Source organism: Thamnophis sirtalis, unplaced genomic scaffold, assembly GCF_051295495.1.
Source record: "Thamnophis sirtalis isolate CommonGarterSnake01/CBP01778 unplaced genomic scaffold, rThaSir2_p1.2 scaffold_1, whole genome shotgun sequence".
Lineage (NCBI taxonomy): Eukaryota > Metazoa > Chordata > Lepidosauria > Squamata > Natricidae > Thamnophis > Thamnophis sirtalis.
In genome coordinates, this window is record NW_028261381.1 from 107,817,952 (window position 1) to 107,832,047 (window position 14,096).

Genomic DNA, 14,096 nt, shown 5'->3' on the forward strand with positions numbered 1-14,096 from the left:
ATTAACAAGTCCCTTTTGTAAATCCAATTTGGGAAAGTTATCCAGATTGCTCTTTTGGTTTGTTATTTTTATACCCCTTTTAATTATTAAGACATCAGATGGTTTCATTTGTATATCCAGTGTAACATCTTTTTCCTTATCATTTTTATAGCCTACTATTTTTAAATACACCTTGAAATCGGTCTCTCTCTTTTTCCTCTTCCATAATATCTTTTATGGAACACAGGCTATCTATAATGGCAAACACGCTAAACATTAACATCTGAATCCTTTGTACTCAAACATCCTTCCGTGAATAATGGCTGATGAAATCTCAGAAAGTGAATGTTTCTAAATCCTTCTAATTTCTCATAACACAAGAAAAATAAGCAAAGAAAATGTAAATAAATACAAGTGAAGCCATTACAAAGATCACAATTCAGGTTGTCTTGATGCCAAATTTCAGAAAATTTATATTCATAAGCAATGATTGGGTTTTGGAATAGTTTTCAGTTCATCTAATTGGCCATCTTCATGGGCTTCATTTCTATGTCCATTCAATATTATTTTCTGTCCTTAATTTCTGTTTTTGTTTCTATTTTATATATTTGGTTTGAACTATATTTAGCAGACTATCTAACCTACTTCACAGAGCAATACTTTGAGGAAATAATCACCCCATTTGTTTATTGATTATAAATGATCAGACTTAGCAAATTTGATTTTATTACATTAAAGTATGAAGGAACACTTTTAGAATGCATATCAGTTTCAAATTTGCTTCAATATAAACTTGTTCTTATGTACATTTTGCTAATATCCCTCATTTTTTCTTGTTATTTTATTACATTGCTAAGTAAGGTGTTTTGTTAAGTGAATCACATCAGATTTTATGGCCTCTTTGTCGTGGTTATTAAATGAAGTAGTACAATTGTGACATGGTTGTTAAGTGAATCTGGCTTCTCCCATTGTCTTTGCTTGTGGGAAGTTGGCTGGGAAGCTTTCAAATAATGATCACTTGACCCCAGGACATTGCAACCATTGTAAATAAATACTAGTTGCCAAGTACCTGATTTTGATCACATTGACATGGCAAAGCTGCAACAGTCATAAGCCCAAACTTCTGCTCAAGCAGGAGACTCTATACCATTCCAGGCAAGTGGCTGTCCAGTCTCTTCTTAAAAGCCTCCAGTAATGGAGTGCCCACAACTTTTGAAGGCAAGAGTTTCCACTGGTTAATTGCTCTCACTTTTATGTAATTACTCCTTCATTTTCAGTTGCTTCTCTCCTTGATGAGTTTCCATCCATTGTTTCTTGTCTTGCCTCTAGACCTGTGATGGCAAACCTATAGCACGCATGCCGAAAGTGGCACACAGAGCCATCTCTCTGGGCACGCAAGCCGTTGCCCGTTGCTCTTCCGGGTTCTGGAACGCTTGCCAGCTGGTCTTCATGTGCATGGGAGCACTAGAAACCGGAAGAGCAGCCTGCACACCGGGAGGATGATCTTCCGGTTTCCAGCATGTGTATGCACACTGGGTTGCTTGTCTTCGCACACGCATGCACGCCAGAAACTGGAAGACCAGGTGGCTGGTGTGCATGCGTGCGCCGGAAACTGGAATATCATCTTCCCATGGTGCGCATGCACACTGGGTGGCTGCTCTTCTGGTTTCCGGCATATGCAAATACTCCCGTTTTATCACTGTGCCAAAAAGGTTTGCCAACACTGCTCTAGGCTATGGTGTCTCTTTGTAATAGCCGCATTTTCTTTCCAGGTCCTGATAGACATTACATCTTAGCCACAAGGCTACAGCCACAGAAAGTTTTACAGGAAATTAGTCATTGTAAGACAATGTTTTTGTTTTCTATAAGGTTGAAATTTAAAACTTTGCCCTATGGAAAGAGAATCTGGCACCTGGATGCTGGATAACTTTAGTAACCTTGTACTGAATGGGAAGCCAATAATGAATGAGCCTGAGAGGAACTTTGTGCTAGTTGTTTTTTCTTATCTTTAAGATTTTATCTTAACATTCGGTTAAATAAAAGTTTTAATGATAGGAGGAAAAACCTCTTCATGCTTCAAAATGCTCACTCCAGAGTGGAGACTAATGTGAAAGTAGAAAGCTTTTTTTTCTACCTAGCATAATTATCCATTGTTACTTTTTTTGCTGGGGCTGTGATGCATGAATCATATCTGTATGGTTTGGGTTTTTCTTCTCAAATTGGCTAGTCATTCATCACAGAATTGAGATGCCATTCCTCTCTAGACAGCTCTTGAGGTTGCATTTTATCATCACTCCAGCATTGTTGGAAAACTTGTGACTCTCTCCCTTCATTCTTCCTGCCTCTCTAATGGAGAGGTGTCTGGAACATCAGGACGAGCAAGCGATACGTGTGATGTTCTGGGCCTATGTCATTATTTGTGAATTTAATATGTTTGTGCCTGTGTGTGTGCCTGTTTGTGTGTGTATATGTGTGTGGGCACAGAGTGGAACAATGCCTGATGACATCCTAGACCAGTGATGGCAAACCTTTTCGGCACCGAGTGGCCAAACTGGAACGCACATGCATTGGGGCGTGCTGCAGTACCGGAAACCCGAAAACCAGCTGGCTGGTGTGCGCATGCTTGCTTTTTGGCCATTTTCCGGGCCATTTTCAGACCATTGTTTGGGCTTGGAAAATGGCCCTCAAACACCCTGAAAATAGCCCTAAAAAGCCCCCCAAACAGCCTGGAAAACAGCCTTTATTGGGGCCATTTTCAGATTGTGAAGACCAGCTGGCCAGCACGCAGGAGGAGCAGCTTGCGGTGGCACACGTGCCCACAGAGAAGGCTCTGTGCGCCACCTCTGGCACTCGTGCCATACATTTGCCATTCCGGTCCTAGACTTTTAATATTCTTCTTAAAATGTGCAACCCCCTTTTAAAGTTACAGTACTTGGTATGTTTTCCTTTTCAAATACTGGAGCTCTTATAGCTGATTACTAGCCAACTCTCATGATTCAGTCTTGCAGAGAAATTATCAAGCCTCACTCATGCTGGGAATGAGGAAGATAAGATCACTTGGATCACTTACATTAGAAATATTTTAACTATAATACAGTGGGAAACAACGGAATTTGGTATTCACCAAATGTTTAATATTTATCTGAGAAAATAATTAAAATATAATTCCTTGAGCATTGCATGGTAGTTCAATCATTTAAGCTGTCCCAGCAAATAAAGGTAGTCCTCAACCTATGAACCTTTGCTTACTAACACTTGAAGTTACCTATGACCGATCCTCACACTAATGACTGTCACAGAGTATCTATGGTCATTTGATCAAAATTTGGACTCTTGGTAACTGGCATGTATTTACAATGGCTGCAGTATTATGAGGTCATATCTTTGCCATTCATGACCATCTTCTGACAAAGACAATGGGACAGCCATGTGATTCACTTAATGAATGTGGAAACAAAGGTTGTAAATCAGGTGCAACTCACTTAATGACTGTGTTGCTTACATGATGGATGGTCCCAGTTGTGTTGTAAGTTAGGGGGATACCTGTATAAAGGTTTTAAAACATATTTTTATAAGGATTGGTGTTAATTCTCTGCACAATGAATAATACAATATTCTTTAAAACGTTTTGCAAGAAGAAAACACTCCTCTTGTTGAAACTCCTGAATGTAAATATGTACTGAACTGACATAAAAGTACCAAGATATTTGGCAGTTGAGTGAGGTACACTTGGTAGATTACACTAGACACAGTGCATACATGCACTCAAAAAAACTGATGAAACTTAAAGAACATGCAGTAAGAAATACCTTCTTACTGTGGGTATTTGCAGAAAAATAGCAGTTTACACTGTGAGTAGCTATTACAGGCGAAGAAAAAATAGGGAGAGGGATTTTCAGTTTGTTGAGTGAAACAGTAGTGTTAAAATAGCAAAGAACAAGGGGTAGATTTTTAAAATTCCCTGGGAAAACTTAAGTGTCCCAGCTTTGGCTGAGATTTGAATAGAGTTAACATTAGCTTGTTAGAACTGATAATGTTTTATTGAAAGAGGAAAATAATTTAACTGTCAAGCTATTCACAACTTCTTAAAAGTTTCATGGAGGGTGTTGACTACTTCAGTTTCACAGTAAGAGTTTAAAAATCAGAATAGGAACATCATCACAGTTCACAGCTACAGTATATATATATTTTTAAGTATTTTATTAGGATTTATAGGCCGCCCTTTTCCCTGAGGGGACTCAGGGCGGCTTACAATCATAGGGAAGGGGGTGAAATGCAAAAACAAACAATATGTGAATAAAATAAAATGATAAAAACACAACTTGCATTCAACACTCAACACTCGGGCGGGGTGAAATTGGAAACCTATCCCCAGGCCTGTTGGGATAGCCAGGTCTTAAGGGCTGTGCGGAAGGCCTGGACGGTGGTGAGGGTGCGTATCTCGACAGGGAGGTCGTTCCACAGGGTCGGAGCTGCAACAGAAAAGGCTCTCCTCCGTGTAGTCGCCAGTCGGCATTGACTGGCGGATGGAATTCGGAGGAGGCCCAGTCTGTGCGATCTAATCGGTCGAAGGGAGGTAATCGGCAGAAGGCGGTCTCTCAAGTACTCAGATCCACTACCATGGAGTGCTTTGAAGGTGGTCATCAACACCCTGAAGCGCACCCGGAGATCAACAGATAGCCAGTGCAGCTCGCGGAGGATGGGTGTTATGTGGGCGAACCGCGGTGCGCCCACTATCACTCGCGCGGCCGCATTCTGACCAATCATCTTGACATCAGTTCCTGGGAAAACCTGGAAAAGATAACCAAGCAGTGGATTTGTGAGCACTTAGAAATGAGTAAGGTGATTAGTGGTAGCCAGCATGACCAATTCTGCTCCCCATGATACAAAAAAGATGCCGAGACCCTAGAAACTCTGCAGAAAAGAGCAACAAAGATGATAAAGGATCTGAAGGTCAAACCATATGATGAGTGGCTAAGGGAACTAGATATGCTTAGGGGACTGCAGGCTAAAACATATGAAGAAAGGTTGCAGGAACTAGGTATGTCTACTTTAATGAAAAGAAGGAGTAGGGGAGACATGATAGCAGTGTTCCAATATCTCAGGGGTTGCTACAAAGAAGAGGGAGTCAAACTATTCTCCAAAGCACCCGAGGGCAGGATAAGAAGCAATGGGTGGGAACTAATCAAGGAGAGAAGCAACTAAGGAGAAATTTCCTGACAGAATAATTAATCAGTGGAACAATTTGCCTCCAGAAGTTGTGAATGCTCCAACACTGGACATTTTTAAGAAGATGTTGGATAAACATTTGTCCGAAGTGGTGTAGGATTTCCTGCCTAGGCAGGTGGTTGGACTAGATGACCTCCAAGGTACCTTCCAAGGTCTTATCCTAACGAAGAGAAGGCTTGGGAGTGACATGATAACTGTCTTTTAATACTTGAAGAGCTGTCAAAGGGAAGAAAGGATTGATTTGTTCTCCAAAGTATCTGAAGGCAGGACAAGAAACAATGGCTGGAAGCGAGAAACGGAGCGATCTGGAACAAAGGAGAACCTTTCTGATAGTGAGAACAGTTGGTCAGTGGAACAGCTTGCCTCCTGGAGTTGTAGATGCTCCATTACTGGTGGTTTTCAAGAAAAGATTGGACAACCGTTTGTCCGTGATGGAATAAGGACTCCTACCTTGGGCAGAGGGATGGACTAGAAGACTTCCAAAGTTCTTTCCAGCCATATAGTTATATGATCCTATGTTCAGAAGAGGTAGTTTTCAGTGTAAACAAAGCCATTGACAGAGAATTGGCAGCAGCCTAAGCTATTTTTAGGGAATTGCAAAAATAGAACTGAAAATACATAGAGGGCAGGGAAGTGGTGCCTTCCTTGAAAAGTCAATGAATCTGAAGAAAATAAGAACCAGAAAGAGAACTGGAGAAAAGGGAGCAAAAGAAGAAGCTTAACAATGCTCCGTATGAAGTCCTAAACATCATTAGCAAATTGTTTTCAGTTCTTACCTTGGCTAGGAGAAAGGCAAATAACTACATAGAAACCTAACAGTTTTGCTTATACAGGTAGTCCTCAACTTACATCCACAATTGAGCCCAAAATTTATGTGGCATTTGTTAAGTGACTTTTGCCCCATTTTATGACTTTGTTAAGTGAATATTGCACTTGTTAAATTAGTATCACAGTGGTTAATTGGTTTCCCCATTGATTTTGCTTGTCAGAAGGTTGCCAGAGGGGAATCACATGACCTTGGGACACTGCAAGCGTCATAAATGTGAGTCAGTTGCCAAGTGTCTGAACGTAAATCATGTGACGGAGGGGATGCTGCAATGGTCATAAGTGTGAAAAATCATAAGTCACTTTTTTCAGTGCCGTTGTAACTTTGAATGGTCACTAAGTGAACTGTTGTAAGTGGAAGACTAGCTGTATTTCTCTCTTCAAAAACAGATCTCCAAGGTCTTTCTTAAATCTTCAAGGCAATAGATTTGTAAAGGTGCTAATATTGTGATTAAATCATTAGAGTTGAAGTCTCTGAAATCCTTAGCATGCTTGGAAAAGGAACTGGCGAAGGATATCAAGAGGTGCTTAACTAAATGGGATGGTGCATCTCGGAAAATTATAAGAGAAAGGAAGTAGAAGCCCAGAAGAAAACTGGACCTAGAAATGTGGATTGGCCCCAAAGAAAACATAGTGGACCATGACAGATAAACATTGTGACAGAAAATCCTTATTAGAATCACATTATTAGAATCACAAAGTCTATTGCAGTGTTTCTCAACCTTGGCAACTTGAAGATGTTTGGACTTCAAGTCCCAGAATTCCCCAGCCAGCGAATGCTGGCTGGGGAATTCTGGGACTTGAAGTCCAGACATCTTCAAGTTGCCAAGGTTGAGAAACACTGGTCTATTGATTGATTGATTATGCACCATGAAGTCATTATTGTCTCTCAGCGACAAGTTCATCTCCCTGATGATCTGTCCTGGCGCCACTACGAGGGATGTACAACAGGGAATAAAGGAAGAAAATGACACTCTAAGCATCTCTATCATTTTTTTTGTTCTGTGATTGGGAATATTTAGATGGATATTTTAATGGCACATTCAATTTCCCCTTCATTTTGGCCATCAGTTTGGTAATGGACAGTTTATGGCTTCATCTCCCTTTGGTCTTCTGCATCAGGAACAAAAAATGGCAGGTTAATATTAAGCTGCAAAAGATAATAAGCAGGAAGAATAAAAAAGAACAACTCTTGGTTGGAAGAGAACAGCTGAAAACTGTCACTTTGAATTTTAACAGCACAATTAGAAATAATCAGTGGGTGATTCTCAGTTTCTGTGAGTTAATATAGCGCGACTTTTTCTTTTCAAAGAAGCCAAATATCTATCCCTTTCCCCTCCCTCTCCAAATATTGTTCTGCTGTCTTTGCAAATGCACTGAGATGAAATTTAACACCAGGGTTGGCTAAAGGACCTTGATAAAACTGTGGCGAGTACTTCCAGACAACTGGTTCAAATATCTGTCACCAAGTATCTTAACAGGCGAGTTGGTGAGTCCTGAGGCTTCCAGTCAGTTCTGTTGTAAGCAAACTTGCACTAATGACCTGCTCATGCTTGGTGCTGCAGCAAATGCAAATGGGGTGTTACTCCTGTGAAGCAACAGCAATACCCAAAAATACTCTCTTATGTCACTTACGAGAAAGCAAACAAGGAAGGCATCAAATTGCCGATCAGCCCTGAAGTATGAGTGCTGGTTGTGAATCACTTTGTATTAGGAAGATGTATCATTCCGAAGAACTAGCCTTTGAGTCCAAGCCTTTTTCTTCTTACCGCACTGTAACATTTTTATACGTGAAAATGAATGGCCCAGGAAAAAGAGATGTATGGGGAAATCCACAGTGCTGTAAAGATCTTGGAATTACATTTTCATAGGTTAATTTTACTGCTTGAATGAAACATACAGACCCATTGTAATTATTTCAGATGTGGAAATTTACTTTGGGTAGGGATCATTCCTATGCATGACACAGGAAAATTGTCCCCTTTTTGTTCTCCATATAAATGGTCTGGGGCTGACACATGGAATAGCTGAAACTATAGGAATATAACTGAACCAAGTACGACTGCACACAGTCTTGAGGGATTATGAAGTCCACATCTATCTATATACGGAGGAGAAGAAGGCACAGAAGGTTTACTACTTACAGTGGGAAAACGTTGGGAGGTGATCCAGGTTTCTAAAGCAGGAAGGCAGATGCTCAGTTTTTTATTGGCCCATCTGCTCTCTTTTGCTTCTGTTTGGTGATATATCAAGAAAACCAACAATCACGGGCAACCTTCTGGTATGCTCATCTGTTTATGCACTGATTGGACAGAGAGAGATGGGGATACCACAAGTAAGTTGTAAGATGGCACGTCCATAGATTAGAAAATCTTGGGTAGAATCAAAATAACAAAATGTGAATTGGTACTTTTAACTTTGTGGATACTTAGACTGTCCTTATTCTAAACTGGCTGATGTTTCTTATATATCTTCAGAATATAGAAAGGTACCCGAGAACCCAATTTCTCTCTTTGATTTCTGCTCTGTGTTGGGATGTGCGAGGGCTAAAGCTTGCAAGGCTGGGGGAAAAAGAGACTAGAAACAATCATTAGCAAAGAAGAGTCCAGGTAACCTCCACATCAAATGTAGAGAAATGAGCAGGAAAAGTCTCCACCTAAGGACAGAAGAAGGAGGTATGTAAATGGAGATCCTAATTGATTCTTCAGTGGATGATCTTTATTATTAGGGCTTGTCTTATCTGCAACAGAAGCAACATCTATCCAAACTATATCCTTAGTTCTTTGCTACTATATTCTTAAGAGGTTTCAGTTTCTAGATAAAAATTTACAGCTGAATCATAGGTTAATCTGTGCTGTCCCACTCTCTCTCACACACAGCAGTGGTTTAGTGGTTTATTAATATTCTCCACCTATTTCCTTCCCCCAAACCCCAGAACTGTCCCAATTAAGTTCAGCCAAAAGCAGACCAAGGCTAGTCCACATGGCATTTAAAAGTTTCCCAAACAAGATAAACCCACTAGGCAAAATGAAATCTACAACACAAGAGGATTCACAAGACAAGAAACATCCAGAGTTCACAAGGCACAATCCCAGTCAATTCAGGGCAGGGATCACAACAACCAGGAAACAGACAGGTGGAAAATGAACACATTGTTCCCAGCATTGCCTCCATCCATCTGCTGTGCTAAATAGCGAGGTTCACATGCAGCCCGTCAAGAGGGACAAGGCTGCCTCCTCACGAGTAATCAGGTTGACCCCCCTCTGCTCCTGCCTTTTCTGTGTTCTACATGTTCTGGGATTAGGTGCAGAAGGCAGTTCCTCATCACTGACCGGCTGCAGCTGTGTGCTTTCCTTACCTGAAGCTCCAGGGCTGTCCCATTGCAGCTGTGCTTCAGCTAAATCCCCCTGTGATAGCTACTCAGAGCCATTGACCAACAGTATTCAGAGGGATGTGGATTACAAAAGGGAAAAAGTTAGATACAAAAAAGGGACTCTAAATGTGCTAGAAGTGTATTTCCACTTCTGGTCTAGCTGTCCCAGCTTGGGTATTGGTGGCTGAGTCATTGATAACTCTGATCTTGAGTTGCTGATTATAAACATCAAGGCTATTTCTTAAAAAAGCCCATGGTGGCACAGTGGTGAGAATGCAAGTTTGTGGGCAAACTCTGGCCACATCCTGGAGTTCAATCCTGATCGGGCTCAAAAGTTGACTTGAGCCTTCCATCCTTCCAAGATCAGTAAAATGAAGACCCAGATCATTGGAGGTAATATATTGACATTGTAAACCATCCAGAGAGTGTTGTACAGCTGTATGGGGTGGTATATAATTCTAAGTGCTATTGCTAATAAGCCCTCAGTCACTCATGACTTGATTGTAGATGAGCAAATAGACCTAGTAGGTATCAGGTTTCATCTAGACCTGGCTGGATGATGGTAGTGATGTTACCCACTTGGAGATTTTCCTCCAGTGGGTTTTACATCTTTTAGCAACCTCAACTTCAAGTCCCAGGGGGAGAGAGAATAATGATTTTGAAAGACATTTTACTATAATGGCCTTGTCTGAATTTTGTGAGTTAGAGGCTGGAGAAATACACCGGAGAGAGGAACAACCTGAAGAGTCAGAAGGCAATCAGACATCAGCAGCCACTGCAGGAGACATTGAACCTGAGAAATCTTATTCTAATAAGCATGGATCTGATCCTCTATCAGGGCATCCTAGCCCAAACCATCAGCTATGAAGGGCTGAGCAAAAGTTCTCAGCATGTCTCGCTGAAAAGATGGAAACGCAATACGTCTTAATAGGCAACACGGCATCTTAAACTACATAGAGAAATCCTCAGGTTTTTGTTCCTCTACCGGAAACAACTCTCTAACTTCAGATCTGTGTGACTCTCTTGCTTCTTGCCTTGCATCTGGACCTTCAACTTGACATTTGGGCAGGCTTGTGGAGTTCTGTAATGCTTGAACCCTGGACTTTTGCAAGTAATCTCCTACTCTGCTTTTCTCCTGCTGATGACTCAGATTTCAAGGCAAATCATAGTGCTCTGGCTGATTACTCATTTGATTATCAGCTGTTATCAGAAAGTTTATAGCCCAAACTTGGAATTGCCTAGCTATCTATTTTGAGTTGATTGATAAAGTACAATCCATTGGTAAGATTATTGGATCTTATCACCAGATTGTTGCATTCTTTTATGGCCTGCTGTCGAGTGACTTCAGTCTCATGACTGCAATCTAGGTAGGATCAGAAGTTCATGGCCACAATGGAAATAATGGGGCTTCTCTCAAATAGTCTCGGAGTCAACCCTTTGCTGGGGTCATTTTGATCCAGAGGAGAATGATCACTACCATCTTAACAAGTCTCCATGAGATGATTGGATAGACAGATTTGGTCTTCTCCCAAGCACTGGAATAAGGTAAAATCAGAGCTGAAAGATAAGGTGTAGGTTGCATCGAAAAAGATAGATGTGCTATCAGATTTTTGTTTCTGCTTTTATTTTAGGTGCAAGATTTTTCTTTCTTTCATTGTTTTATTATGTTTGGGTTCATATACCTGTTGTGAATCACTTAGAGTTTATTTCTTTGATTCTTTCATTATTTTTATTACATTTAAAACATTTGCGTAGCTGCCCATCTTCAAATCAAATGGGTGCTCACCAGATGTACAATCCAGACAGTGCTGGGTTTCAAAAATTTTTGGAACCTCTTCTGTAGGTGTGGCCTGCTTTCCAGGTCCACTGGTGGAACCTCTTCTAACCGGTTCGGTAGATTTGACGAACCGGTTCTACCGAATAGGTGTGAACTGGTAGGAACCCACCTCTGAATCCAGAGGTGGTATTCAGACAGTTCTGGAGAACCGGTAACGGAAATTTTAAGTAGTTTGGAGAATTGGCAAATAGGCTGGGCCCGCCTCTGCTGCTTTCCAGCTGATCTTTTTTTGTTGCCCTGAACAGGAGAACAGAACTGGAAAGCAGGTTAGTGGGGTGGGGAGGGAATGGGGATTTTGCAGTAACCTTCCCCTGCTATGCCCACAAAGCTACGCCCACAGAACCAGTAATAAAAATTAATCTCACCACTGGTACAATTCTAAGAGCTGCGCTTCTAATATGTGTGGCCATACAATTATTGCAATGAATGAATGAATGTGTAATATATGCATATATTTATCCTATGTGGGGATTTTGTAGTCCTCACATAATTTCATGTGATCCTCAGTTTAATTCTAGTCTTCTGTACAAGTTTGAACCTCTAGTGAGTCTTGCATATCCTTTTCTTGTAGCTGGGGTGTCAAAGGAAATTGGTGTTTTGATCATTTTTTACTCTGACTCCACCCTTGTGGTCCCTGAGAAAATACGGCAATTGCTAGGAAAAATAGCCCACTCACAGTCTCTTTCACGAAGAGGTTCTTTTCTGAAATGTTCCTTCTTGTCTAGTACATGAATAATTTGCAGCATCAAATTATCATTCAAAGATTATTATTGCCTTACCCCAAGTATTGATGTAATGCATAAAGTTCTGGTAATAGTCAACAACTTTGCAGATTTTCTGCCAAAAGGATTTTCTAATTCTGGAAATACCAGGGATTGAACTGGGACCTTTTGCATGCAAAGCATAAGACACTGAGCTATGGTCTTCCTCATTCTTTTACTCATTATCTTCCTTTTAGAAATTCCAAAAATAGCAGAAGAGTAATCAGATTTCTATAAACATTTTAAAAATATATCCAATAATCAAATGCAACTGGATTTTGCTGTCTGTTGACTAAAAGCTATATGCGGTTGCATTTTATTATCAAATGCAGTTTGGGTGTACTCATTTTCCTAGTTTTAGCTGGCATAAAAAAACAAATAATGAACGGACAGACTATTTTTATTTTTATTATCCAATAAAATGTGAATTATCTAATAAACAATTCATAGACAAATAACATTGAGAACACTAATAAACGTTTGTTCCATTCCTAATTTCTAATATACTGATTGCTCAGAGAGACAATGTAAATTTGCAGAATCATATGAACATTTCAAACAGCTTATCTTGATTTCATAAAGTACTAGCCGATAACCCGGGTATTTATTTATAGGGGGAAAATGTCCCAACCAAAGGTAATATCTAATGTTGGCTTTTCCCCCTTACCAGAGGGAGCCCCCTTGTGGAGGACTGTGAAGCCGTTACCATGGCAACTGCGCTGCACAGTAGAAGCCATTTTACGGCAGTACAGTAGAAATCATTTTAAGGCAAAACAGGCTGTATCTTAACAGAACTCATATACCAAGTGGTTTTAGGGCTGTCTTACCCCCATAATATTTTTCTCCAGAGGGTAAGTCATGTATGTACCAAGTTTGGTTTCAATTGCTCAAGGCGTTCCAGAGTTATACTGGAACACACACACACACACACACACACACGTGTGTGTATGTGTGTGTATTATAATGATAGTATTTTTTAAAAAATGCTAAATTAAAAAAAAATAGTCAATCAGTTTTGAGTTGAAAGCAAATGTGATTCTTTCAACAAGGGGAAGAGGATGAACATAAGAGGAATCAAGGCAGTTGCTTTACATTTCACTATATGGAATATCTTGTATTCTTCTGACATCCATAGTTCTGAAGGTAACCCGTTCTTACTGTGACATTAGCTACTAAAATGTGAGCCATTTGACAGTACTACATTCTATTTGAATTTGTTAATAATTGTAAGTATTTTTATAAGATTTTATTCCTTTGTTTCCTTTTATTGAAGACACAAGCTATGGTATAGTTCCACTAGTGCAGGAATGCAGATGTCTTCCAAATATTGGCTTTGGCAGCAAAAGTAGTCTAGCTATTGCTAACCTATTTCCTAGGTAATATACAAAGTCCTTGGAATAAGTTGGAATTGACTGTGTCCTAAAAAAAACAAAGGCAAAAGCCATTCCACCTACCCATAAAACATTTTAAAGCCAAACCAACCCAGAAACAGTAATTTTGCAATTGTAATGTTCAATGTTGTTTTAATGAAATGAAAGGAGAAAGAGATGCTGGATTACAATTGCAAATATCTAGTTTTTGTTCCATTTTCTACAAGTCTGATTAAGTGTAGAAAGCAGTTGCTGCTAGGCTCAGGAGGGAGGAGACTCCCAAGCTTGAAAACTACTCCCTTCCTACTGTAAGACTAATTCAAATTATTATTTTTTTGCACTTTATTTTAATTTCTGAAGCATAAGAAGACATTGGAAAACTACACTGATAGTCTTTCCCCTTACTTGTAGTTTGTTGTAAGGAGCAACAGGAGGTTACTGGTAATCAACTGGGCATTGTATATGTATGTGTATGTGTATGTGTATGTGTATGTGTAGCCATCAGCTAGCCATACCCTTACTGGGATTTGAACCTGTGCTCCCAGTAAGGGTATGGCTAGCTGATGAGAGCTAAATAGCTTGAAATAGATCTATACTAGTCTCCCTTTATTTATTTATCAGCACAAATACAACAAATGTAACAAAGGCAACAGTAAAAATATTGGGTTTCTGTCGTGATGGACTCTTGTGACGAGCCACTAGACAGATAATGGAAGCAGTTA

General features: G+C 40.1%; 1 protein-coding gene across 9 annotated transcripts in view; it reads left to right on the forward strand.

Moving 5' to 3' along the window:
• TMEM229B (transmembrane protein 229B) overlaps positions 1 to 14,096 on the forward strand; it is a 56,391-nt gene that overhangs the window by 26,631 nt on the left and 15,664 nt on the right. For 2 of the 9 annotated variants that reach the window (XM_087721280.1, XM_087721301.1), the window contains exon 1: positions 10,846 to 10,951. The exons of the other annotated variants lie outside the window; for them this stretch is intronic. The gene's annotated coding sequence lies outside the window, so the exon portion shown is untranslated. Of the gene's footprint in view, positions 1 to 10,845; positions 10,952 to 14,096 lie in introns of those variants that run through there. 9 annotated transcript variants of the gene reach the window in all.